Source organism: Miscanthus floridulus, chromosome 3, assembly GCF_019320115.1.
Source record: "Miscanthus floridulus cultivar M001 chromosome 3, ASM1932011v1, whole genome shotgun sequence".
Classification (NCBI taxonomy): Eukaryota; Viridiplantae; Streptophyta; class Magnoliopsida; order Poales; family Poaceae; genus Miscanthus; species Miscanthus floridulus.
In genome coordinates, this window is record NC_089582.1 from 139,849,096 (window position 1) to 139,873,934 (window position 24,839).

General features: G+C 44.8%; 1 pseudogene; it reads right to left on the bottom strand.

Moving 5' to 3' along the window:
* On the bottom strand, positions 1 to 23,241 carry LOC136544557 (exocyst complex component EXO70I-like; annotated as a pseudogene).
* Positions 23,242 to 24,839: the final 1,598 nt, after the last annotated feature.

Consider the following 24,839-nt stretch of genomic DNA (forward strand, 5'->3'; position numbering starts at 1 on the left):
CTAGCTCTGAGCCCAGGCGCACATGTAAATGTACCAGTACGTGTTCATGGCCATGACGTGCGACGCCACCGTTTTCGGGCACACCCGGCGCGCCGCCTCGACGTGCTGGTGCAGCGCCTCCAGCACGCTCGCCGTTGCCTCGAGCATGTCGAGCTGCTTGAACAGACTCTATGGCTCGCGTGTCACGATGGCCACGCCGTCCGTGAAGCGGAAGAACGCCGCGATGTTGTGGGCGGCGATCTTGGCGAAGCACTCAGGCCAGACCGGTCGTGGTAGGGGCTCAAGCACGCGTGCGTAGAGCCGGCACTCTACGGCGAGCACAGAGGCGATAGCCACGTGGAAATGCGGGCTCCATAGCACCATGGCCGACTCCAGTGACTCCCACTCCATGGCGTCGATCTCCTCCGGGGTGTACGACTTGAGGTACGCCGGGTTGAGTCACATCATCGTCTTGGCCGCTCTCCTGTACCTCATCTGAGTGACGTCACCCACCGTTATTTCACTTACTCGCATCGCAACTGTCACTGCAAGGCTGTAGAGGTTAGAGAAAATGATTCACCGTGACGTAGATGTTGAGGCAGATCGATGTCCAAGCAGTCGTTGCCGGCGAGCGTCCTGACCATCCTTGCGGCGGCCTCCACCTCGTCGTCAGTGCCTAGCTCGTACCCAGCCGTGCCTCCCTTGGCACCGGCGACGTCGTTGTCCATGGGCACCGGGTGTTTTAGCCTAAGGAGCAGCGCCTCGAAGAGCTCCTGGAGGTCGAGGAGAGCATCATCGAGCGGGCCCTTGAAGCGCATCTCCTCGGCTTCCGTCTCGTACACCGCACGGTGGCCTCGGTCAGCCTCTAGACGTGGCCTCGGCCGGCCGCCATGGTCTGGCCCAGGAAACCGATCGCCTCTCCACCCTCCGGACGGCCTCTTCGCTACGCGCCACCACTTCCTCGATGGCGTCCCATGGCTGGTCCACACGGTCGACAAACATGACCACACTCTCGGCGTCGCCCGGGTTCACGGGTGGCGTGGCCTCCTCGGTGAGTGCGGACATGCGGCAGAACGCCACGAGGAGGGGCTCGGCCGGTGCGATGGCGCGGTCGATGCGCGTGCTCAGCGCACGTGCCACCATGGCTTGGTACTAGGGTTGGTGGGAGGACGATGGTGAGGCACTGGATAGGAGCTCGTCGAGGCGGTCACCGATGGCGTCGATTTCGACCTCAGCCTCGGCTGCGGCTGAAAGCAGCGAGAGGATGGAAGCTCGCGATGTGGACCCGGCTCGTCAGACATGGAGACTGGGCCAAAACCGTGATCGTGGCGAGTTGACTAGGCCGAAATCAGGGTCGAATGGGCGCGAAGGCTAATTTTAACTGGTTTTTGAGAGTTAAGAGACTGTGCGTGTCTGGTTTTTGAGTTAGAGGGCTAGAAACAAACTGCAGCCATAGTTGGAGGGCCAAAAATAAACTTTTTCCTTTTTGATATCTTATATCTTATGTGCTAATGATAGCAGGGTTTATCCTTATTCCTAACAACTAAAAATATCTGGTATATCCAATTATTAAAGAAACAGGAGGTTTCTAACTTGGTACAGATTATAGCTCAATTTGAATTAGCAATGGATGAATATGTTGACAAAGTTGTCCGTTCCTAGACCTGTAAACAATTATACTTGTAACAGAACCAACCAATTATACAAAATTAAGTAAGAAAATCATCCACCAGAGCAGACAATTTAGCAAACTTAAGCCCGTATAACCCGGTAGTTCGTGAAATCACGAAGGATTTCAAACCAACTTACATCCCAGCCAAGATCGTAATAAGTTTAGTGGTCACCATCACATATTACATAAAAGTTCGCATCTCAGATACATCAGAGTTTAAACATAGTTATTACAAAACGAGTTCGAATAAAAGTAGCGGAAGCCATTATGCAAAACCACACACACTCACACGGAGTTCAAATACAGTGCCAGCTAATGATCATCTCCAACAAAAGCATCAGACAAGACATAAGGAATGACCATGCCCATGGTCCTAAGCATCACCCATCGTAGGATAAAGGCAGTTGATACAGTAGCCGTAATACATCTATCCATCTGCAACAAGTGGGAATAAAACCCTGAGTACAAGAAGGTACTCAGCTAGACTTACCCGACATAACCGAAAATAAGTGACACCAAGGATTATGAAAGGCTTTATAGTAGGGTAGCTGACTCATTTGCGAAAAGAAGCATTTTTAGAAATTCAATAACCTTTCCAAAAGCATTATTGTCAAGTTAATTGTTATTAACCTGTCGACTAGATTTGCACCTATACTAGAGCAAACATGTGATTAAGCCAATAAGGATAACCAATGATCATTAAACAACTTCCATAATGTCATATTCATTATAACTGTCCAAGTGTTCCATCAACATTACTACGATGAAGTCACTTAAGTCAAGTACTCACTATCCAGGAGCGATGGCGATTCGAATCGATTCCTAACCAGCTGGTGATTTATTCCTTACACAAACCTCACTCACCCGCTAAAGTGAGGTATTGATCACCGAGTCAACTATCTAGGTATCTCGAGTTTGCCAGGAACCACATGTACCCGGGGACCGACCGACTGCACTTTGGTCTTATCATCTTGCCCCCGTGTCCTACCACACCTGCTCCGGCACAGTGCGCTGCGGGCAATCTACTCGGCCCGAATAATCTCCCAGCTTCATGGTTGGAAGGTACTTTATCCGGCTAGCTAAATGTAAGGCATGCGTTCAACATGACTCGAGGCCCAACAACGGTCGGTCCTTAATCGACACAAATGGAAAGCACTACAGTTCAAAACTCTGTAAGTCTCCGTCCGATCTCAACTTCATTTAACACTTAGTTATACCATGACTTCATAGTCATCCAAGCAGATCTAGGTAACCACCTATAGCTCGCAGGTGTCAGGAAATCACCCGACTTCTACCGGTCTAAGCCAGCTAAGCATTGACTCGACTGCGGATACCAAGGTAACAAGGATATAGTATAACAAAGGTAGACAAGGTATAATGCAGCAACGGTTGCAAACAACTTCTGAACGTGATGCATCAATTAAGTAAAGCATTTAATTAATAATTGCAAACCGGGAGAAGATGCTCTGGGGCTTGCCTCTCTCGAAGGAGCTCGGGCGGTGATCGGGGCACTCTAGAAGTTCCTCAACGTCCTCCTCGTCGTCTTCGGGCACTTCCTGCGGCTACACCTCGAGCTGCTCCTCGGGCTCCTTGGGTATGACGACTGGGTTCTCGGTTTGCAATCCTGTATGATGCAATGTGCGTAAGTGCTTATGCCATCGGTGCATCGGATGAGATGAATACAATGGATATGCTTGAATGCAAGGTAGTCAACATCATCCAAGAACATATACTACAAGCACATGTCATCTACTGCATTTTTTTCTACTACTAATATGCTAAGTCAACACATCTTATTAAATGCTTCAAAGATACACCAAAACTTCACTAATTTCTTAATCACACATAAAGCAACACTTGATTAAACCCTAATTAATAATAGGTTTGAATAGTAACATCTATTTTTATTGCTTAGAAAAATCTTAGAAAATTACCATAGCACAGTACTACCCTAAGTAGTCTACCATCAGATTTTCATGGTATTTGAATGAGTGGATTAGCCTACACAAAAATAACAAGCTATGGCATGATTATGAACATGAAAATACTTTGTACTGTGAAAAATGTCAAACAATAGAGGAAATATTTTTCCTATGTTCTACACAGCAAATAATCACTGTACAAAAATTATCACATGCATGTTTTATACAAATTTTGCTCTCTAGCAAAAATAACAAAAATCAGCCATTAAAGGCACTTGAACTACACCTCATACTTTTTCTACAGCACATGCATGACACATATTTTTCCTAGGAAGTACATTACATAATAAGATTAACAAACTTGGAATCATATTTTTCTGAAGCCTATAGGTTTTTCTACACATTTTTCAAGTTATCAGCAATATCAAGGATTAAATAAAGCTCTATAGAAAAGTATCTCAAAACTGACATACAATATTTTTATCATGTAGATCTGGTGACAAGGAACTTAGAAAAATTTGTTTCAATAGATTTGGAGCAAATTTGAGTATACAAACATTTTCCAAATTATTTCTCTTTCCAAATAATAAAAGAAAACTGAAAAAGAAATCTTCCTATTACTACTGGGCCGGCCCGTGGAAATCAACTGGCCCATGGCCACACTCGGTCTGCTCAGTCCGAGCGAAGGGGAGGGTGGCGGCTTGGCTCGGGGCTTCGGCCCAAGCCAGCCTGGCCTAGCTCGACCGAGGCAAGGAGCCATGCCGGCGTCGAGATGCCATGGCGGCGCGGCTCTGCTAGCGGGTTGGCGGTCGTTGCCGGCCGGGTTAGGGCAAGCGGGCGAGCACACGGGGTTCGCAAGGAGGTGGCGAATGCGAGCAGGCAACTAGAAGGGTGGAGGAGGGGAAGAAGGATGCATTCCACGGTGGCCGAGCACGGCGGCGCCATGGCTGACGGCGGCAAAGCGCGAAGAAGGCTCTACCTTGGCTCAAAGGCATCACAACCGGGAGCACCAGGTGCCAGAGAGCGAGGCGGAGCTGGGTACACTTGATTGCTGGCCGTGGTGGAGCACCGGTGGTGAATTCGACCGGCGGGGCTGCGGTGGCGCTCGCTGGTGAGAGAGCAGAGCGCGTGTGGGCGGAGCAGAGAGGCGGCGCGGGAGAATGGAGTGGCGAGCGCAGCGGCTTCGGCAGATGAAGGCGGGCGCGTGGGAGCGGGCGCAGGCCGTGGTTGTCGCACGGCGAGTGTCGCCGGTGCATGGCCGCCATGCGGCGGTCGCGCCCTGGCGTGGTCGGGACGCGACGCACGGGAACGGGCGCGGCGCAGCGCTGGGCAGGTCGGACGTGGCGCTGGGCTGGGCCAAACGCGAGGCGCACGGGAGGCGGGCGCTGCTGCAGGCTGGGCCAGCTTCGGTCGTGGGCCGAGAAGCGAGGCGGCGGCCCGTGAAGGGGAAAGCAATTTTTTTAATTTATATTTTCAAGAAATTTTCAAATACCAGTTTTCAAATATCATTTTGAGCAAGAAAATGACATCTTTTGAAAATGTCCCAAAAAGGAAAGTTGCTTAGAATTCAATCCTCTACAACTTTGCTTTTATGACCAAAGTCCAATTCTAGCTAGATTTTGAATTATAAAATTAAAGTCAATTTAACTCAAAACCTTAATTTTTGGAGAATTATTTTTAAAGCAAAATTTGGCAATAATTTAAATACAAACTTTGCTCCAAAAATTGTGCTAAATAATTCTAGATGTTTTACAATGATAGCCAAACATGTTTTACTAGTCTAGTAAGCATAATCAGGGCAAAAACAACTCTAAACAAGTGTATGCAACATTCATGTTTCACAGCATGTTTTATATGTTTCGAAGCAGGTTTTCAGTTATTATTTACATGATTAGGTATGTATGATTAGGATGCTTGATGATGCATGATATGCATGATTTGCAGTGCCTAAATGCTGGCATAACACCGGGGTGTTACAGCCCTCCCCCCTTATAAAAATCTCGTCCCGAGATTTGGGTTACGAACCATTTGTTCTAAAAATCTTCATAAGCTTTTTGTAAATATTCTCCCGTTTCCCAAGTTGCATCTCCCTCATCATGATGATTCCACTGTATCTTATATGTTTTCACCACACTATTCTGAGTAGCACGTTCTTTAGTGTCTAACACATAGACTGGTTGCTCATGATACACCAAGTCTGATTTGAGTTGGATGCCTCGAGGTTCAATTCTTTCCTCCGGGACACGCAAACACTTCTTGAGATGTGATATATGGAAAACTGGGAAGACGGTACTCATGGTCTTAGGTAACTCTAACTTATAAGCTACTAGACCTCTTTTTTCCAAGATCTTGTATGGTCCTACGAATCTAGCGGCAAGCTTTCTTCGGACTCCAAACCTTTTCTTCTTCATTGGCGTGACCTTCAGATAAACATAGTCACCAACTTCAAACACAAGGGGTCTCCTTCTTCTGTCTGCATAACTTTTCTGACGCGATTGAGCTGCCTTCATATTTTACTGAATAATATGAACTTTCTTCTCGGCTTCTTCTACAAAGTCAATGCCATAATACCTTCTATCTCTAGGCTTGACCCAATTCAATGGTGTTCTACATTTTCTGCCATACAAAGCTTCGAATGGAGCCATCTTGATGCTTTCTTGATAACTATTATTATAAAAAAACTCAGCTAATGGTAACCATGACTCCCATGATCCCTTAGAAGACAATACACATGCTCTTAACATATCCTCCAAAACAGCATTCACTCGTTCAGTCTGACCATCTGTCTGAGGATGATAAGCGGTACTACGAATCAAACTAGTTCCTAAGCCTTTGTGTAAATGTTCCCAAAAGTGAGCCGTGAACTGGGGCCCTCTATCAGATACTATAGTCCTTGGTATACCATGCAACCTCACAATTTCTGTGATATACTTCTCGGCATATTGAGGTGGTTAATAAGTTGTCTTGACAGGTAGAAAATGAGTGATCTTAGTAAGACGATCCACAATCACCCAAATCGAATCATGTCCCTTTTGAGTAGTGGGCAAACCCGAGATAAAATCCATACTTATATCATCCCACTTCCAACTAGGGACTAACAAGGGTTGCAACATACCGGCAGGTTTCATATGAATGGCTTTCACTCTACAACATGTGTCACATCTGGCAACATATGCTGTAATTTCTTTCTTCATTTTGGTCCACCAATAACGAGGTCTTAGTTCTTGATATATCTTACTACTTCCCGGATGGATAGATAGCTTAGAAAGGTGAGCTTCATCCATGAGTTTATTCCTAAGCTCTCGATCCTTGGGAACCACAAGACGGTCGTCAAACCACAACACGCCCTGTTCATCCACTTTAAAGTGTTGAGACGGCTTTTTTTTATTTTCTCTTTGATGTGGAATATTCCCTTGTCGGTTTTCTAGCCTTCTATTATCTTACTCTCCAAAGGGCAACTAATCTAAATACTATGTAACACAGTAGGATGCATCAGATCGAACCCATCTTCAAGTAATGGCTGCACATTCAAGGAATATGACTTTCTGCTCAAAGCATCTGCCACTACATTGGCTTTTCCAGGATGATATTGCACATTCAAGTTGTAATCCTTGATCAATTCCAACCATCTGCGCTGTCTCATGTTCAGCTCTGGTTGAGTAAAGATGTACTTAAGACTCTTGTGATCCGTGAAAATATTGCACACATTACCAAGTAGATAATGTCTCCAAATTTTTAGGGCATGCACAACTGCAGCAAGTTCAAGATCATGTGTTGGATAGTTGACCTCGTGCTTTCTCAATTGACGTGAGGCATAAGCAATGACTCTCCTTTCTTGCATAAGAACACAGCCCAATCCAGTTTTTGATGCGTCGCAAAACACATCAAATGGTTTCTCAATGTCTGGTTGTGCGAGAACAGGAGCAGTGGTCAACAGTTTCCGCAAAGTGTGGAAAGCTGCTTCACACTCCTCTGTCCACACAAACTTGTGATCCTTCTGTAGCAGACTTGTCATTAGTTTGACAATCTTTGAGAAGTCTAGTATAAAGCGACGGTAGTAACCGGCTAGTCCTAAGAAACTTCTAATCTCAAGAACGGTGGTCGGTGCCTTCCAATTCATAACCTCTTGCACCTTACTTTGATCGACTGAAACTCCATTTTCTGATAGAATGTGACCAAGGAAAGGAACTTTCTTCAACCAGAATTCGCATTTACTAAACTTAGCATACAGTTGATGATCTCTAAGTCTGGTCAAGACAATTCTCAGATGCTCTTCATGATCCTTCTCGTTCTCATAGTACACTAGAATATCATCGATGAACACGACCACGAACTTATCCAATTCTGGCATGAAAATTGTATTCATCAAAAACATAAAGTATGCAGGAGCATTTGTCAAGCCAAAGGACATGACAAGATACTCATACAACCCGTATCTAGTGGAAAATGCAGTTTTCGGTATATCCTGTGGCCTAATCTTGATCTGATGATAACCGGATCTCAAATCTATTTTGGAGAACACCTTAGCCTTGGCTAACTGGTCAAATAGAACATCAATGTGAGGCAAGGGGTACTTATTCTTGATGGTTACAGCGTCAAGCGGCCTGTAATCTATGCACATTCTCAACGTGCCCTCTTTCTTCTTCTTCACAAATAAGGCGGGACATCCCCATTCAGACTTGCTTGGCCGGATAAACTCCTTTTTCGATAAATCTTCTTGTTGCTTCTTCAGCTCAGCTAATTCATCTGGAGGCATCCGATAGGGTCTCCTTGAAATCGGAGCTATTTCGGGGATTAACTCAATTCTAAACTCAATATCCCTGTCTGGCGGAAGACCAGGTAGCTCATCCGGGAATACATCCGAAAATTCACACACTACCGGAATATGATGAATAGGAATGACTGCCGTAGCACATGTAACACTTATAAGGTCTGTTCTCCGAGGCAATGATACTTGGAAAGTACCCTCACCCAGGGGATCCTTAAGGGTAAGTACTCGACTTCTAGTATCTATGACTGCTCCCCAATCCTTCATCCAATTCATCCCTATAATGACATCTAAAACTAGTTTAGGCATAACTATCAAGTTTACTCGAAACTTCCTGCTACCTAATTCAAGGGTTGCCCCTCGAACCATCTGGTTGGTCAAAACATCAACCCCTGCTAAACTTATACGGTAACCATAACCCAATTCTGTGCATAGTTGTTCATATTTCTATGCAAATGCTTGACTCATAAAAGAATGCGATGATCTAGAATCAAAGAGAACAACTGCAGGGTTTTGGTTGATAGGAAACTTACCAGCGGTTATGGGCTCTCCCTCAGAAATCTCATCCACAGTCATACTATGTACCCGAGCATTATAGGTCTGCTTCTTCTTAGGCGGATAAGGATAGAATCTTGAGAAGTGGCTGGGTTGGTCACAATTGTAGCAGGGTCCCCTCACTGTCCCAGCAGATCCCACAGCTCCCTTGGAACTGCCTTGTACCGCAGTTGTGGCTGCCTAGTTGGGCTGTACTGCCATCTTGTAAGGCTTCTGGGGTCCACGGAAATTTTGACTTCTCTATTGAGGTGGCCTGAACCTAGCACCAGGTGCTGATGGGCGATAGGGAGGACGACCTCCCATAGGTGCTCTTGCTTGGGACATACCACCTTCTAGTGCTCTCTTGCGAGTCTTGGCTGTGGTGCTAGCATTGTTGTTCTTTTCCTGCTTCAGACAGTCGCTGATGAAGTCATTGAATCTGACGCGGTTGTTGGTACCCACATGCTTCATCATTTTTGGATTGAGTCCCCTCTTGAAACTGGCTATTCTCTTAGCATCAGTGTCAACCATGTTGGGAGCATAACGACACAAGTTGTTAAAGGCATGCAAATATTGTGTCACGGTCTTGGTGCCCTGATTCAACGCTAAGAACTCTCCCAACTTCATCTCGGTCAGCTCGGGTGGAATATAAACTCCACGGAAGGCCTCGGCGAACTCTCTCCATGAAATCTGAGCATTTGGAGGGAAGGTGGTGTGATGGTGCTTCCACCACATTCCCGCTGATCCTTGCAACTGATGTGCAGCATACTCTGTTTTCAATACCTCAGTCATCCTCAACACATGGAATTTATCTTTCATAGTGTTGATCCATTCCTCAGCATCGAGTGGCTCTGTTGCTTCCTTGAATATTGGCGGCCTGGTGTCCATAAAATCTTTGAAGCTGCTATATTGGTTCACCCCAAGGCCACCACCCTGATTGTTACCATGCTGGACGTTGTTGGCGATGGTACGTAGAAAATCCTCCATGTTCTTCTGGGATTGTTCCGCGTTGCGCTGACTCCCGAGCAACTGTGTGAGGAACATCTCGGGGGTAAACGGGGGAGGAGGTGGCAAATGCGGTTCATGGGGAGGCTCATTGTTGTTGCCGTGGTTTCCACCACCACCACCGGTCCCCGCACCGTTAACACCGGTCTCAGCGGCCTCATACATGGTACGACGAGTGTTTGTCATCTGCATATTTCAGCAACAAGTAATGATTGAGTGAAGCTGTAATAATTGCAAGTGAAGGAAAAATTATGTCGTACTGAATTTACTAGAGAGAATAAATTCATACAATAAAACAGAGGCACAACAATCGCATCCCAATTAAAACAACATCACTTAATCAAATTACTTCAACAGCAAACATCGTGTTCATACAACCAAATTGCCAGCATACATACACTGAACTTTTATGCGTTCAGATATCGCATTCCTAGTCAAGTTCCAATCACCTGCCAAGTCTCATAAATTCGAAACAAGATACATTAGGTTACATGCCAACAAAAGAAAGGTCATCGTGGCAGGACCTAGATACTAGCGTAAGGCAACTAGCCTACTCCTCGGGGCCATCGTCGGGATCAGAGACATCACCATCGCCCCTAGGTGAAACTACAGGCTCGTCCTCGTTGTCGTCGTCGATGTCCATGCCAGCGGTGTCTGGTGGAGCATATGGGCCAACCCCATTGTAGAGCGCGTGAAATTCCTCGTGCAGGTTGCTGTTGTACTCCTCTAGCTCATCGACCCTCTGCAGCATAAGGTCCCTCTCATCCCAGGCTTCATTCCTTTCCTGAACCAACTGTCTAATCATGCGGTCTGCATTGTTGTTGGCTTGAGTCAACGTATGCACCCGCTGCATAGCTCTATCACCTCTCTCAACCACCTGGTTCCGCTGTAAGTTCATATCAGCCAACTGCTCCTGCAAACTAGCTATAGCACGTTCCTGTCTCTTCTTCTGCTTTCTCCCCTTGAGCTTATCCTGACCACATAAGCCAGTCAAAGTCCAGTAGGCACTCTCGAGACCCTCATACGCTCTGATGGCGGCGAACATAGCACTCATAGAATGGTTGTCGCTAGCCTGTCCCTCAGCTGGACCTCTGACCAAGGCACTTCCCTGAGGCTGAACCCAAATAGCATCACGAGGATCATCCCTAGGAAAGGTACCAGCTAGAGCTGCTGCAAGCTCACTAGAAAATCTGCTCATGATGTCCCTGATGACACGGAAAGCTGCTCCCTCAGCACCCTCAGCAGGAGTGCGACCCTCAAACTCCAAGTGCCAACCATCCCAATCTGGAGCATCACCGAGAGCAAGAACCATGATCTCTACCACTACAAGTCCATCCTCTGCTAACTGGCTCTCATTCCAAGAGTACACCGGTTCTTGACCCTCTGGGTACCCCACATCATGGAGCACTCTCCAAAGCAAGGTCGGCATGCCAAACTCGCTCAAGAAGGTGTCCGTGGTGTGGTGCTCCCTCAGGGCCAACGGACGTCGAGGTGCTCTTCCTCCGGTGGACTTATGGGCGGTCTGCTTCGTGCGGGCCATCTGTAGCAAAAGTTCTTTTATTACCCCGTGGAAACATATTTTAGGTGATACAACTTTTACCAAAAGGAGATAATCAATTTATAAGGGGAGGAATGCATGACATGAATGAAATGCACAAGTAATATGATGTATGTACATGCCATACGTTCTCACAAACTTATGAAATAAATAATTTCTAGCGATGAATTTGGTGGCATACAAACGATCTCTCAAATACGCAGCTAATACGTTCTACACGATAGCGTTGTTATGTACCTGCAGAAGATTCATTTCAGCCCAATTCCCAATGAATGCATAAAAGCAGTAAATTTTATCTACATGCTCTACACAAATCCTCAGATACGTGTACAACGGTAGTAACTACCCGAACCATCATCCTATTGATGGCATCGCCTCAATAGACGGAATACCCATACATGAGATACCCTTGTAAAACATGCATAGAACATATAATTACTCCAGCATCATATAAACATTCACCCTAGATCGGCGGTGTATCCGATCATGCTCTCACAACTCACACTTACCGAGGCGTAGAGGCAAATGATCCATACATTACCACTCAAACAAGTGGCACTCATACAATAGCACGCCGTATGAGCGATGAAAGAGAAATATGATGTAAGAACCCCAAGTCAGTACTTAATTAAGCCACCTAAAGTCCTTAACTAGGCATAAAGGATATGACCACTGGCACACTTTATAGTTTGGAAATCACGTTTTTCAAATGCCTTTTTGTTTTAAATACACTTGTGAACAGTAACACGCTAAACCATGCTCTGATGCCAGCTATAACAGAACCGACCAATTATACGAAATTAAGTAAGAAAATCATCCGCCAGAGCAGACGATTTAGCAAACTTAAGCCCGTATAACCCGGTAGTCCGTGAAATGACGAAGGATTTCAAACCAACTTACATCCCAGCCAAGATCGTAATAAGTTTAGCGGTCACCATCACATATTACATAAAAGTTCGCATCTCAGATACATCAGAGTTTAAACATAGTTATTACAAAATGAGTTCGAATAAAAGTAGCGAAAGCCATTGTGCAAAACCACACACTCACACGGAGTTCAAATACGGTGCCAGCTAATGATCATCTCCAACAAAAGCATCAGACGAGACATAAGGAATGACCATGCCCATGGTCCTAAGCATCACCCATCACAGGATAAAGGCAGTTGATACAATAGCCGTAATACATCTACCCATCTGCAACAAGTGGGAATAAAACCCTAAGTATGAGAAGGTACTCAGCTAGACTTACCCGACATAACCAAAAATAAGTGACACCAAGCATTATGAAAGGCTTTATAGTAGGGTAGCTGACTCATTTGCGAAAAGAAGTATTTTTAGCAATTCAATAACCTTTCCAAAAGCATTATTGTTAAGTTAATTGTTATTAACTTGTCGACTAGATTTGCACCTATACTAGAGCAAACATGTGATTAAGCCAATAAGGATAACCAATGATCATTAAATAACTTCCATAATGTCATATTCATTATAACTGTCCAAGTGTTCCATCAACATTACTACGATGAAGTCACTCAAGTCAAGTGCTCACTATCCAGGAGCGATGGCGATTCGAATCGATTCCTAACCAGCTGGTGATTTATTCCTTATACAAACCTCACTCACCCGCTAAAGTGAGGTATTGATCACCAAGTCCCCATGTCCTACCACACCTGCTCCGGCACAGTGCGCTGCGGGCAATCTACTCGGCATGAATAATCTCCCAGCTTTGCGGTCGGAAGGTACTTTATCCGGCCAGCTGAATGTAAGGCATGCATTCAACATGACTCGAGGCCCAACAACGATCGGTCCTTAATCGACACAGATGGAAAGCACTACAGTCAAAAAACTCTGTAAGTCTCTGTCCGGTCTCAACTTCATTTAACACTTAGTTATACCATGACTTCATAGTCATCCAAGCAGATCCAGGTAACCACCTATAGCTCGCAGATGACAGAAAATCACCCGACTTCTACCGGTCTAAGCCAACTAAGCATTGACTCGACTGCGGATACCAGGGTAACAAGGATATAGTATAACAAAGGTAGACAAGGTATAATGCAGCAACGGTTGCAAACAACTCCTAAACGTGATGCATCAATTAAGTAAAGCATTTAATTAATAATTGCAAACCGGGAGAAGATGCTCCGGGGCTTACCTCTCTCGAAGGAGCTCGGGCGGTGATCGGGGCACTCCAGAAGTTCCTCAACGTCCTCCTCGTTGGCTTCGAGCACTTCCTGCGGCTGCACCTCGAGCTGCTCCTCGGGCTCCTCGGGTATGACGACTGGGTTCTCAGTTTGCGATCCTATATGATGCAATGTGCGTAAGTGCTTATGCCATCGGTGCATCGGATGAGATGAATACAATGGATATGCTTGAATGCAAGGTAGTCAACATCATCCAAGAACATATACTACAAGCACATGTCATCTACTGCATTCTTTTCTACTACTAATATGCTAAGTCAACACATCTTATTAAATGCTTCAAAGATACACCAAAGCTTCACTAATTTCTTAATCACACATAAAGCAACACTTGATTAAACCCTAATTAATAATAGGTTTGAATAGGAACATCTATTTTTATTGCTTAGAAAAATCTTAGAAAATTACCATAGCACAGTACTACCCTAAGTAGTCTACCATCAGATTTTCATGGTATTTGAATGAGTGGATTAGCCTACACAAAAATAACAAGCTATGGCATGATTATGAACATGAAAATACTTTGTACTATGAAAAATGTCAAACAATAGAGGAAATATTTTTTCTATGTTCTACACAGCAAATAATCACTGTATAAAAATTATCACATGCATGTTTTATACAAATTTTGCTCTCTAGCAAAAATAACAAAAATCAGCCATTAAAGGCACTTGAACTACACCTCATACTTTTTCTATAGCACATGCATGACACATATTTTTCCTAGGAAGTACATTACATAAGAAGATTAACAAACTTGGAATCATATTTTTCTGAAGCCTATAGATTTTTCTACACATTTTTCAAGTTATCAGCAATATCAAAGATTAAATAAAGCTCTATAGAAAAGTATCTCAAAACTGACATGCAATATTTTTATCATGTAGATCTGGTGACAAGGAACCTAGAAAAATTTGTTTCAACAGATTTGGAGCAAATTTGAGTATACAAACATTTTCCAAATCATTTCTCTTTCCAAATAATAAAAGAGAACAAAAAAAGAAATCTTCCTATTACTACTGGGCCGGCCCGTGGAAATCAACTGGCCCACGGCCACACTCGGCCTGCTCAGTCCGAGCGAAGGGGAGGGTGGTGGCCTGGCTCGGGGCTTCGGCCCAAGCTAGCCTGGCCCAGCTCGGCCGAGGCAAGGAGCCATGCCGGCGTCGAGACGCCACGACGGCGCGGCTCTGCCAGCGGGTTGGCGGTCGTTGCTGGCCGGGTTAGGGCAAGCGGGCGAGCGCACGGGGTTCACAAGGAGGTGGCGAATGCGAGCAGGTAACTAGGAAGGGTGGAGGAGGGGAAGAAGGATGCATTCCACGGCGGCCGAGCACGGCGGCGCCATGGCTGACGGCGGCGAAGCGCGAAGAAGGCTCTACCTTGGCTCAAAGGCGTCACAACCGTGAGCACCAGGTGCCGGAAAGCGAGGCGGAGCTGGGTACGCTTGATTGCTGGCCGTGGTGGAGCACCGGCGGTGAATTCGACCGGCGGGGCTGCGGTGGCGCTCGCTGGCGAGAGAGCAGAGCGCGTGCGGGCGGAGCAGAGAGGCAGCGCGGGAGAATGGAGTGGCGAGCGCAGTGGCTTCGGCAGATGAAGGCGGGCACGTGGGAGCGGACGCAGGCCGTGGCTGCCGCGCGGCGAGCGTCGCCGGCGCATGGCTGCCACGCGGCGGTCGCGCCCTGGCGTGGTCGGGACGCGACGTGCGGGAACGGATGTGGCGCAGCGCTGGGCAGGCCGGACGCGGCGCTGGGCTGGGTCGAACACGGGGCGCGCAGGAGGCGGGCGCTGCTGCAGGCCGGGTCGGCTTCGGCCGTGGGCCGAGAAGCGAGGCGACGGCCCGTGAAAGGAGAAAGCAATTTTTTTAATTTATATTTTCAAGAAATTTTCAAATACAAGTTTTCAAATATCATTTTGAGAAAGAAAATTATATCTTTTGGAAATGTCCCAAAAAGGAAAGTTGCTTAGAATTTAATCCTCTACAACTTTGCTTTTATGACGAAAGTCCAATTCTAGCTAGATTTTGAATTATAAAATTAAAGTCAATTTAACTCAAAACCTTAATTTTTGGAGAATTATTTTTAAAGCAAAATTTGTCAATAATTTAAATACAAACTTTGCTCCAAAAATTATGCTAAATAATTCTAGATGTTTTACAATGATAGCCAAATATGTTTTACTAGCCTAGCAAGCATAATCAGGGCAAAAACAACTCTAAACAAGTGTATGCAACATTCATGTTTCATAGCATGTTTCATATGTTTCGAAGCAGGGTTTCAGTTATTATTTACATGATTAGGCATGTATGATTAGGATGCTTGATGATGCATGATATGCATGATTTGCAGTGCCTAAATGCTGGCATAACACCGGGGTGTTACAATACTTCCCAAAGCTGTCATATAATCATGTAATGCATTTTTGGTGTACCTTATTTGGATTAAATAAGCATGAAAAATATAATTATCTTTGAATCAAATGTAATCAGATATGGGTCCCATTCATATTCTTACTAATTAAATTGATTGATGCTTATCAAAACAAATAGAATTTCTATTAAGTAAAAAGCTGGTGAGCTATGAGAAAAAATTATGCAATCCTACAATGCATTTTTTCTCCCTTTTATTCTTTTGATTGATCCAAAAAATTTAATTGTTCTCACTAACTTCTATTCTATACCATTGTATAAAATAATTGGATCAGTGATTAATTCTTTGGCATTCTCATTCAGTTATTCAACATAGTCCAATTATCAGGGTGCAAATGTTGTGGAGCAAAACCAAAAATACACTTGGCACATCTAGGAAGGGCGCGGCTTTGTCGCACCGTATTTTCTAGTTATCTATCAATTTTGTATCTAAATATAACTGTCAGTGAAACATTTATGTGAAGTATGGTTGTAATATTTGTCATGCATTGCATTACTTGGGGCGGGGGGCTACGTGTAACACCCCTGGTGTAACGAGCTTGCTTAGCACCGAGATTTAGGTCCAAGAGGGATTAGCCTAATAAGTTTTCGGGTTTTAAAAATTTATAACGCACGTAAAATGATAAGCGAATCCTATGTGACTCACTTTTATGGACTCAAATAAATATCCAAGTTAACTTACTTGGTGCATAAAGTGCTAATGAAAATTCTAACCAGAAAAATAGGATAAGTCATTTTAATTGTTTGGCCTAAAAAACAATTTATATAAACAAAAATAAAATATAACTTGTGTGTAATACTTAAGTAAAGATGACAAGCAAGTGGTGTAGTTGAAGATGCAACTTTAAATTGTAAAAATAAATATTGTTAACTAGTGTTCTTGGGAGCTCAAAAGTCAAATTTGAAGTTAAGATAAGCTCTTTTCGTTAAGTCAACAAACACTTGAACTATTGTTTAAAATGCTATTTTTGATGAATTATATTGAGCAAAATAGTTAAATAGTGCTTAAGTATTTCGTTCCTATGGTCTAGTATAAAGTATGGGCTATCACATGTAGTATTTCTTGGTTGAAGTTACTAAGGTATGGACCTCTTAAAAATTATGGCAACCAGTGTTCATGGATGTTATGTCCAAATTGGACCCTTGTCTTTTCTAAGTCGGAAAAGAGTGTTGGACAATGCTATTTTGGTGTTTAAGTTCTAACTAAAATGCTTAAACACTAGCTTCATGATTTTGTAGTGTTAGTTGTCTCTAAGTGAGTACTTTAGCATGGTGAAGTCCATAGATGAGTTAGAGTTGTCGTGGGGTCGTAGAAATTGCCCTAACTTTGTTAGAACGCGCTGTCAATCTTGTTTCGGGCTTCGATCGTGAACTGTAGCGCCATGGAAAACACTATAGCACCATGGAAAGCACTGTTCAGCCGCGGCATCACGTCGTGCGCAGCAACGTTTTATTACCTTTAAGCAAGCTAGTTAGCCGCTAACCTTACGACGCGTCGCTGTCGCACCTTCGCGTCTCCTGCCTTTAAAAAGGATACGCCGAGTAGCTGAGTCTCTGCTCTCCATAGCTCTAGCTCTCTTCTCACTCTCTCAACTTCCTTGCTCTGTCTGCAAACTGCATGCGGGTCGGAGTTGCCTTTTACTCGTCGAGCGAGGTGAGCAGCTCATGAGCATCCCCTCGCTCTCCTCTCTTCCCCCGTGACCTTCTCCTTGCTCCTCTCCTTCCAACCCGAGTTGCCCACAAGCTCCACGAGCTCGGCCATGGCGTTCATGCTTAAAGCAAGAAGAACGCTCATAGCTTTCTCTCTCTCCCATCCCATGCATGTGTATATGACGCGTGGGCCCTGAGCAACAACACATGCAAAAGAACCATGCCAAACACCCACGTGAAGACCAAAGAATATTCCCTAATCACGCATTAGTCCTTTTCTGCGTGATTAAATTGCGGCCACCTCGCACAACCAAATGCCAAATCCGATTCCATCGATTCTTCTTCTTAAATTCATCTAAAATTGAACTCTACCTATCCATAAAGTTTCATAATTTTTGGAACACAGTTGAATTTATGTGAATATTTATTTGTGTCTATTTGCCGAGTACCACGAGTTCGACGCCGACGGAGGGACGTCGATGGATCGCGGAGTCATCGGGAGTTGCTGGAGAAATGGTACTTTTGGAAGCATGATTGGATTTCTAAGAATTTTGGCTGTTGTTGATTATTTACATCTATGCATTTGCATCAATACATATCATAATAGGAACGATGGTGGATCGATGGTATCAACTGGAGTAGCTGAAAAGATGGTGCTAGGAATCATATCACGAAGATGGAATGCTAACTTTTGGTTATATTTTACCCAGGCAAGCCCCGGTGCATAACCTCTACTTTTCTGCAGTTTAAATTATATTTGTGCATTAAGTTTTAAGGAGTTGAATGAAACCCACTTGCATATATATCTTTATCCAACGAGTCTTACTAGTATGACAGGATCGTGTAGATTGCTATGCTATAGGACACCGATAGAAGTCGAGTGATTGCCTGTCACTCGCGAGATATAGTAAATATGTTACTATATTATTATCACTTGAAAAATATAAATGGTGGAAAGGAAAAATGGTGACTAGGCAGGGATATGGTTTGGGTATTGGTGGGTGTAAGAGGTTGTGTCGCCGCGGATGCGGAGCATGGCTTGGTTACACTGCTTTCCCTGTCTGGTCGGTTAAGGACCGATCGTTGCATAAGGCTCTAGGCAGGTCACAGACTTATTATCCTGAGCACATACTTGTGTATGGGCGCTTGGAAGACTTGTTGCTCTCTTGTCATGGATCCGGCTCTTTCTGGACCGTCTGTTAGGGTTTTATTTTGGTGGAGGAGGTCCTTGCACCGTACTAAGTTCGGGACTCAGGGGCGGGGGCTTGGAGTCCCAGTTTGGACGGGGACCTGGACACCTAGGACAGGAGAGTGATGGGTTAGTCCTATTTGTGCCTGGGGTACAAGCGGGGCGTGTGTTTTCGGGGTACCCAGCTAGGGGCATTGATTCACGAAACGCCGGAAAATCTGGTACGACTTGTCTATGGTTTAGCATTGTATTAAGAACTGAAAGATGAAAGATGGAAGATGGAAAAAGGAACTCTGATTGCTCACCACCTGCTTGAAAGTGGTACAGGTGCTTACATAGAATGGTTAGTTAATTAACCCAATGCGGCTATTAATAAAAATCGAATATAAGGATGCACGCTTAGTAATGCTTCCTGCAAATGCAATGAACCCACAAGCCAGATAGCCTTGTATATCCTTGGAGTCTTTTCTTTTCTCCTGTCGGGTAAGTCTTGCTGAGTACAATTGAGTACTTAGGGTTTTATTCCCCCTGTTGAAGGTAATAGGTGGAGGCTTGAGCTGACCTTTGTGTGTGGATTCCTCCTGTGGGCTCAGAGAGGATTTCCTTTACGCTGCGATCGTAGTTTTTATTTATAACTCTCACTAAATACTTTTATAAACGAAAGTTTCATAATCTGTTGTCGTAGTCTATATATCAATATTTCATCATGTCATTAATAGATATTTATTTCCGCTGTAACTCTGTTCACATGTTTCTATTTCGCTGTTCAATTAAATTGTTTATAACTCTGATAACATGATTTCATTCTACTGTTATATTAATAAATATTATACTCTGACGTTGTATTAAAAGTGATGTAAGAAATGGTTCAGAATGATGTAAGCTTTATTCTCTCATTTGTGATCCTGATGGCAAAAATGTGGATTTTCGGGTTCTCCCCTGGGGTGTGCCCGACGGAACCGAGTAATTTAGTGTTCTCCCTTGAGTGCTTAGTGTCTAATGGAAGACGAGCACTCCTGTGAGGCATTAGATTAGGCGGTTCTACCACAATAAACTCCCGTCGATGACTCTGGTATTTTTACCGAGGTATCGAGAAGCGCGCAAGCTTTCCCCTAGTCCTCGTTGGAGCCCCTCACAAGAAATCCCTCGCAAGGGCCAAGCTCCTGGTCGGGTAACTCCGTGGATAGCCTCAGGCCTTCCCCACGCGCAAGTGGGTCTCCGACGTGCCTTTCGGCAAGCCTCTCCCGGATTCTCCCCGCCGTCTTCACTATCAAGCTTCCGGCCGAAACGCCGCGGGCCTTGTTCCCTCCGGTACACGGTGGCGACCACACCACAAACGTGGTTGGTGTGATCTCGCAAGACTTCAAGCCCCTCCGATGTACAGCAATGGTGCTCGCAAGCACCGAGTGGTAAGAGGTATGCAAACCTCACTAAACACTAGGCCTAAACCTAGAGCAAGCGCATGAGCGGTGGTCTAATCAACCTAAGCACTTCACAAAGCACCTACGCTAATCACCTAATGAATCACTAAGCTCTATGCAAGTGAAGATCACTAAAATGGTGTATCAACACCCTTGGTATGTTTCCTCAGCTCCACCTACGCCAAATGCCCGGTTGGGGGGTCTATTTATAAGCCCCACTGAGAAAGTAGCCGTTGGGGTCGAACTCCCGCAATTCTGCTACTGACCGGACGCTGAATCGTCCTGACTGGACGCGTCCGGTCGTCCCGACCGTTGAGCCGACAATGTGTTGATCGGACGCTGGCCAGCGTCCGGTCGCCTGCCACCGGACGCGTCCGGTCGCATATTTGCCGCTCTGGAACCTTACTGTACTTGATCAGACGCTGCTGTCCTACGTCCGGTTGATTGCCGCCAGCGTCCGGTCCAGCATCCGGTGACCATAGTGAGCTCATTTCTTCGCGATCTTGCATACGGCTTGGTTCCAATCTTCATGCTTGGACTTTGCTTGATCTCTTGGGTCTTTTCTTGTGCTCCTAAGGTCTTGCTTGAGGTATTGATCATTGGATCATCACGTCGCCTTCGTCCAAGTTACGTCTTGCACCCTATTGAACTACAAAATAAATACTTGCAAATTCATTAGTTCAATTTGGTTGTGTTAGTCATCAAACACCAAAATCTAAAGTAAATGGGCCAAGGGTCTATTTTCCTTACACACCATACTGAGACCGGGTCCTAAGTGTGGGGGTTTAGAGTTCAAGTTTGGACGAGGACCTAGACCTTGTGATAGGAGTGAAATGGGTTAGTCTTGTTTGTGCCTAGGGTACAAACGGGGCTTGTGTTTCGGGGTACTCAGCTAGGATATATTGATTCGCGAATCGCCGTTTCTATGAGACGGTACTGACTTTGGCTATGGTCTAGCATTGTAGTAAGAGCTGGAATATGAAAGATGGTAAAATAGTTCTGATTGCTTACCACCTGCTTATAAGTAGCATAGGAGCTTACATAGAATGGATAGTTAATGAACTAATGATGACTGCTAATAAAACTTGAAACATAAGGATGCACTATTAGTAATGCTTCCGCAGATGCAATAACCCACAAGCCAAATAAGCATTGCATATCCTTGGAGTATTTTATTTTCCTCCTGTCGGGTAAGTCTTGCTGAGTACAATCGAGTACTCAGTGTTTTATTTCCCCTGTTGCAGGTGATCGAAGGATACTTAGAGCTGACTCTTGTGTGTGAAAATCTCCTGGTGGGCTCAGAGATGATTTCTTTTACGCTATGACCATAGTGTTTATTTATAACCCTCACTAAAGGTTTTTATAAGAAAAGATGTAAAATCTGCTAGCATCTCTTGTATAAAAATGTCCACTATATTAATGTCCACCATGTCATTAAATTAATCTTTGCTTCCTCTGTAAATCTGATAACATTGTTATATTCCGCTGTTATAATCAATTAATATTCTACTACTGTAATAAAGTGATGTAAGAAATGGCTTAAGAATGTTGTAAGTTTTATTCTCTCATTTATGATCCTGATGGAAAAATGTGGATTTTCGAGTTCTTCCTTAGTGTGTGCTCGATGGAACTGCGTAGTTTAGTGTCCTCTCTTGAGTACTTAGTGTCTAATGGAAGACAAGTGCTCCTGAGAGACATTAGATTAGGCGGTTCGGCCACACTGTGCTTTTAAATTCTCATTTTTTCACTATCAGATACCAACTTAGCCATAGATATTGTGGCTCATTACTGCCACCATATATGATGCAACACTATGTATGCATCGTATTGAGTTCTATAATGCCATTTGTAAGTCCAACTGGACTATTTTTCTTCAAATATATAGTTTTTGGCCGTCAGATGGCGAGTGGCTTTCGTAGCTTCGTACGCAAACTGGACTCTGTAGGCCAAACTTGAATAAGTTTAGTTACACATTGGTCCCACCATTTGTTCTTTTAAGTTGACCTATGACTTCTTGAGTTCAGATATTTTGAGTCATCTGCAGACAGATCATACAGAATCTTCTTTTTCCCTTTGCATTTCTTTATTTACCTGCCTGCAAATGAGAACCATAAGTAATTTTTGCATTGATTGACAAAAGGCAAGGTTTGCTTATTCTTTGATTCTAAAGAAAGGTGTTTGGATTTTACTTTATCTAGGCGCGATCATGACGGAAGTCACATTTTTTGTTAAGGGCAGTTGACACTGGTACGTGATACTATCCCTTTGATATAACCTAGGAGGAGTTTTTTTTTTCGTACTGAGGGAGAAAGCATGCTTAATATGGCAAAATTGGGAATTGGCAGTTGTTCTGCACTGAAACAAGACTACAAGAGCAAGGGGTGAATCCAGAATCTGGTTCTGAAGCATATACTGAACATTACCACAAGTCGTCACTGCACAGGAACATCCAGAACATTACGGCTAGATGCAGCCGATTGATATGCATAAGGTTCAAGTGCATAATTCTCCCAACAAAATTATTCAGAGATTAGCACACTGCTATACGATCGACACAATGGATAAATTAAAACTGGTACCCTACCACCTGCTACCAGAGTCATGGTGATGGATGTAGCCAAGAAATTAAAAAAAAAACATTGTCTCAGGGGAACTGGGGGAAGCAATAACGCAAAGCCCCAAAATTTGTTCAGAACATTGTGTCGATGGTGCCACCGCCGTGGAGACGTCTCGACTTGTGCTTGGGCCTGCCGAATCTCGACGCACGTATTGTTGGGGAGGGAGAAGGGCATCCGCTTGGGCCTGCCGAGGCCATACATGGCGCCGACGATGCGCGTCTCGGCGTCGAAGACAAAGGCGAGCCCCGACTGGTCCGCGCAGATCACCTTGCGGTCCCCGAGCGGGAAGCAGTGCATCCCCCATTCGTCGCTCGCGTTGGAGTCCCCGGGTCGGAAGGTGAAGCTGGGCCTGGGGAGGCAAACCCTCCCCACAGACCGTGACGCCGGCGGCGGCCGAGAGATGGCGGCGTCTTGAGCTCCTCCCGCTGATCCATCTGATCCGTCTGTTGGCGGCGGTGGTGGTGCGTCGTAAAAGAATTTCTGGCGCGTCAGGTCAGGTCGATGCAGCGCAGCGTTTTGTGGCCAGGGGTGTGCTCGTTGACGATCAGACTTAGGAAGAGGGTGACCCTAAGGAGGAGAATCCCAAGGAAGGAGATCCAAAGGAAAATCCCAAAGGGGGAAACTCTAAGGAAAAAATGGATGTGGATGAAAAAATAGGAGATGCTGAGGCACCCGACAATGGCAATGGTGACCTGCCACCTATGGTAGGCCAGCACAGCGGCCCCAATGGGGCGGCACAGCTGGAGGAAATAGGGGAGTCTACCATCACCCAGAGCAAGCCTGTGAAGCCAAGTAAGAAACCAAGAGCTTTACTTTCTCAGTCTGGAGGGGATGCTTGGAAAGCTACTATGTTGCCACCTCAGATCGACTCTGGGAATCTGAACAACAAATTCAACAGTGGGACAGCTTCACCGGTGAGATCCAGCAAGAGGAATGCCTCAACTATGGATCAGGATTCCACAGAGAAGGCAACTAAGCTTAAAGCGAAGAAGAACCTGGAGTCTGCGTTTGATAAAGGTAAAATGCAGCAACCTCCTTCTTTTATTTCACGAGATGATTCCTCTTTAGTTAACTCAACAAGTTTTTTAGGGGTTGTTTTAGGTAGCAACGACCATGATATTTTTAATTCCCTAAAATGTTTAAAAGACATAGAGCACAATAGATTGTTGGAGAATGCTAAGCTGAGGAAAACTTTGTTTTAGTAGAAGATGCTTCAACTGTTTGTTCTAATGAAGATATCGTAGATCTTGAAGCGTTGAATCTTATTTGTTCGGAAATTGCAGAAGGGCTCGCTGATGGGGGTTGTGATCCTTTGATCTTACAAACCCCCGTATCACAAAAAATGAGAGGGTGACATCGTCAGAAGAAAAATCATAAAAAAAAGTAGTTCAAGATGAAAGGAATTTTCTGGAATTGTAATGGGTTTGCGGATGGTAAAAAATACAGATTTCTGTCAGACTTAACAAAGGAGAAAAGTCTAGATTTCATTGCCTTATTGGAAACTGGTAGAGCTAGTTTTCCACAAAACACTCTAAATACCATTTGTGCTGGTAGAGATTTTATCTGGCACTGTATGTGTCGGTGTTTCGGACCTGGGGGGGGGTCCTCAACCAATTAGTAAACTTGTACTGCATGTTCCCGATCCCGGATGGTGATGCAAAGAGACATAAAGCTTATACTGGTTCAGACAATCGGTGCCCTACGTCCAGTCTTAGAGGTCGATCTTGTATTCCTTACACCGAAATGCTTGTAGTAGGGGGTTACAAGCCGGGTGAGAGAGGGGGTTAGTCCCAGGTCTCGGCGTGGTGCGGTGCGGGCTGCTTGAGACGTTGCTCTCAGGCAGCGGGGAAGCGTGTGTGTTACAGAAGGTTGCTTGTGCGCACGTGTGTTCGTCC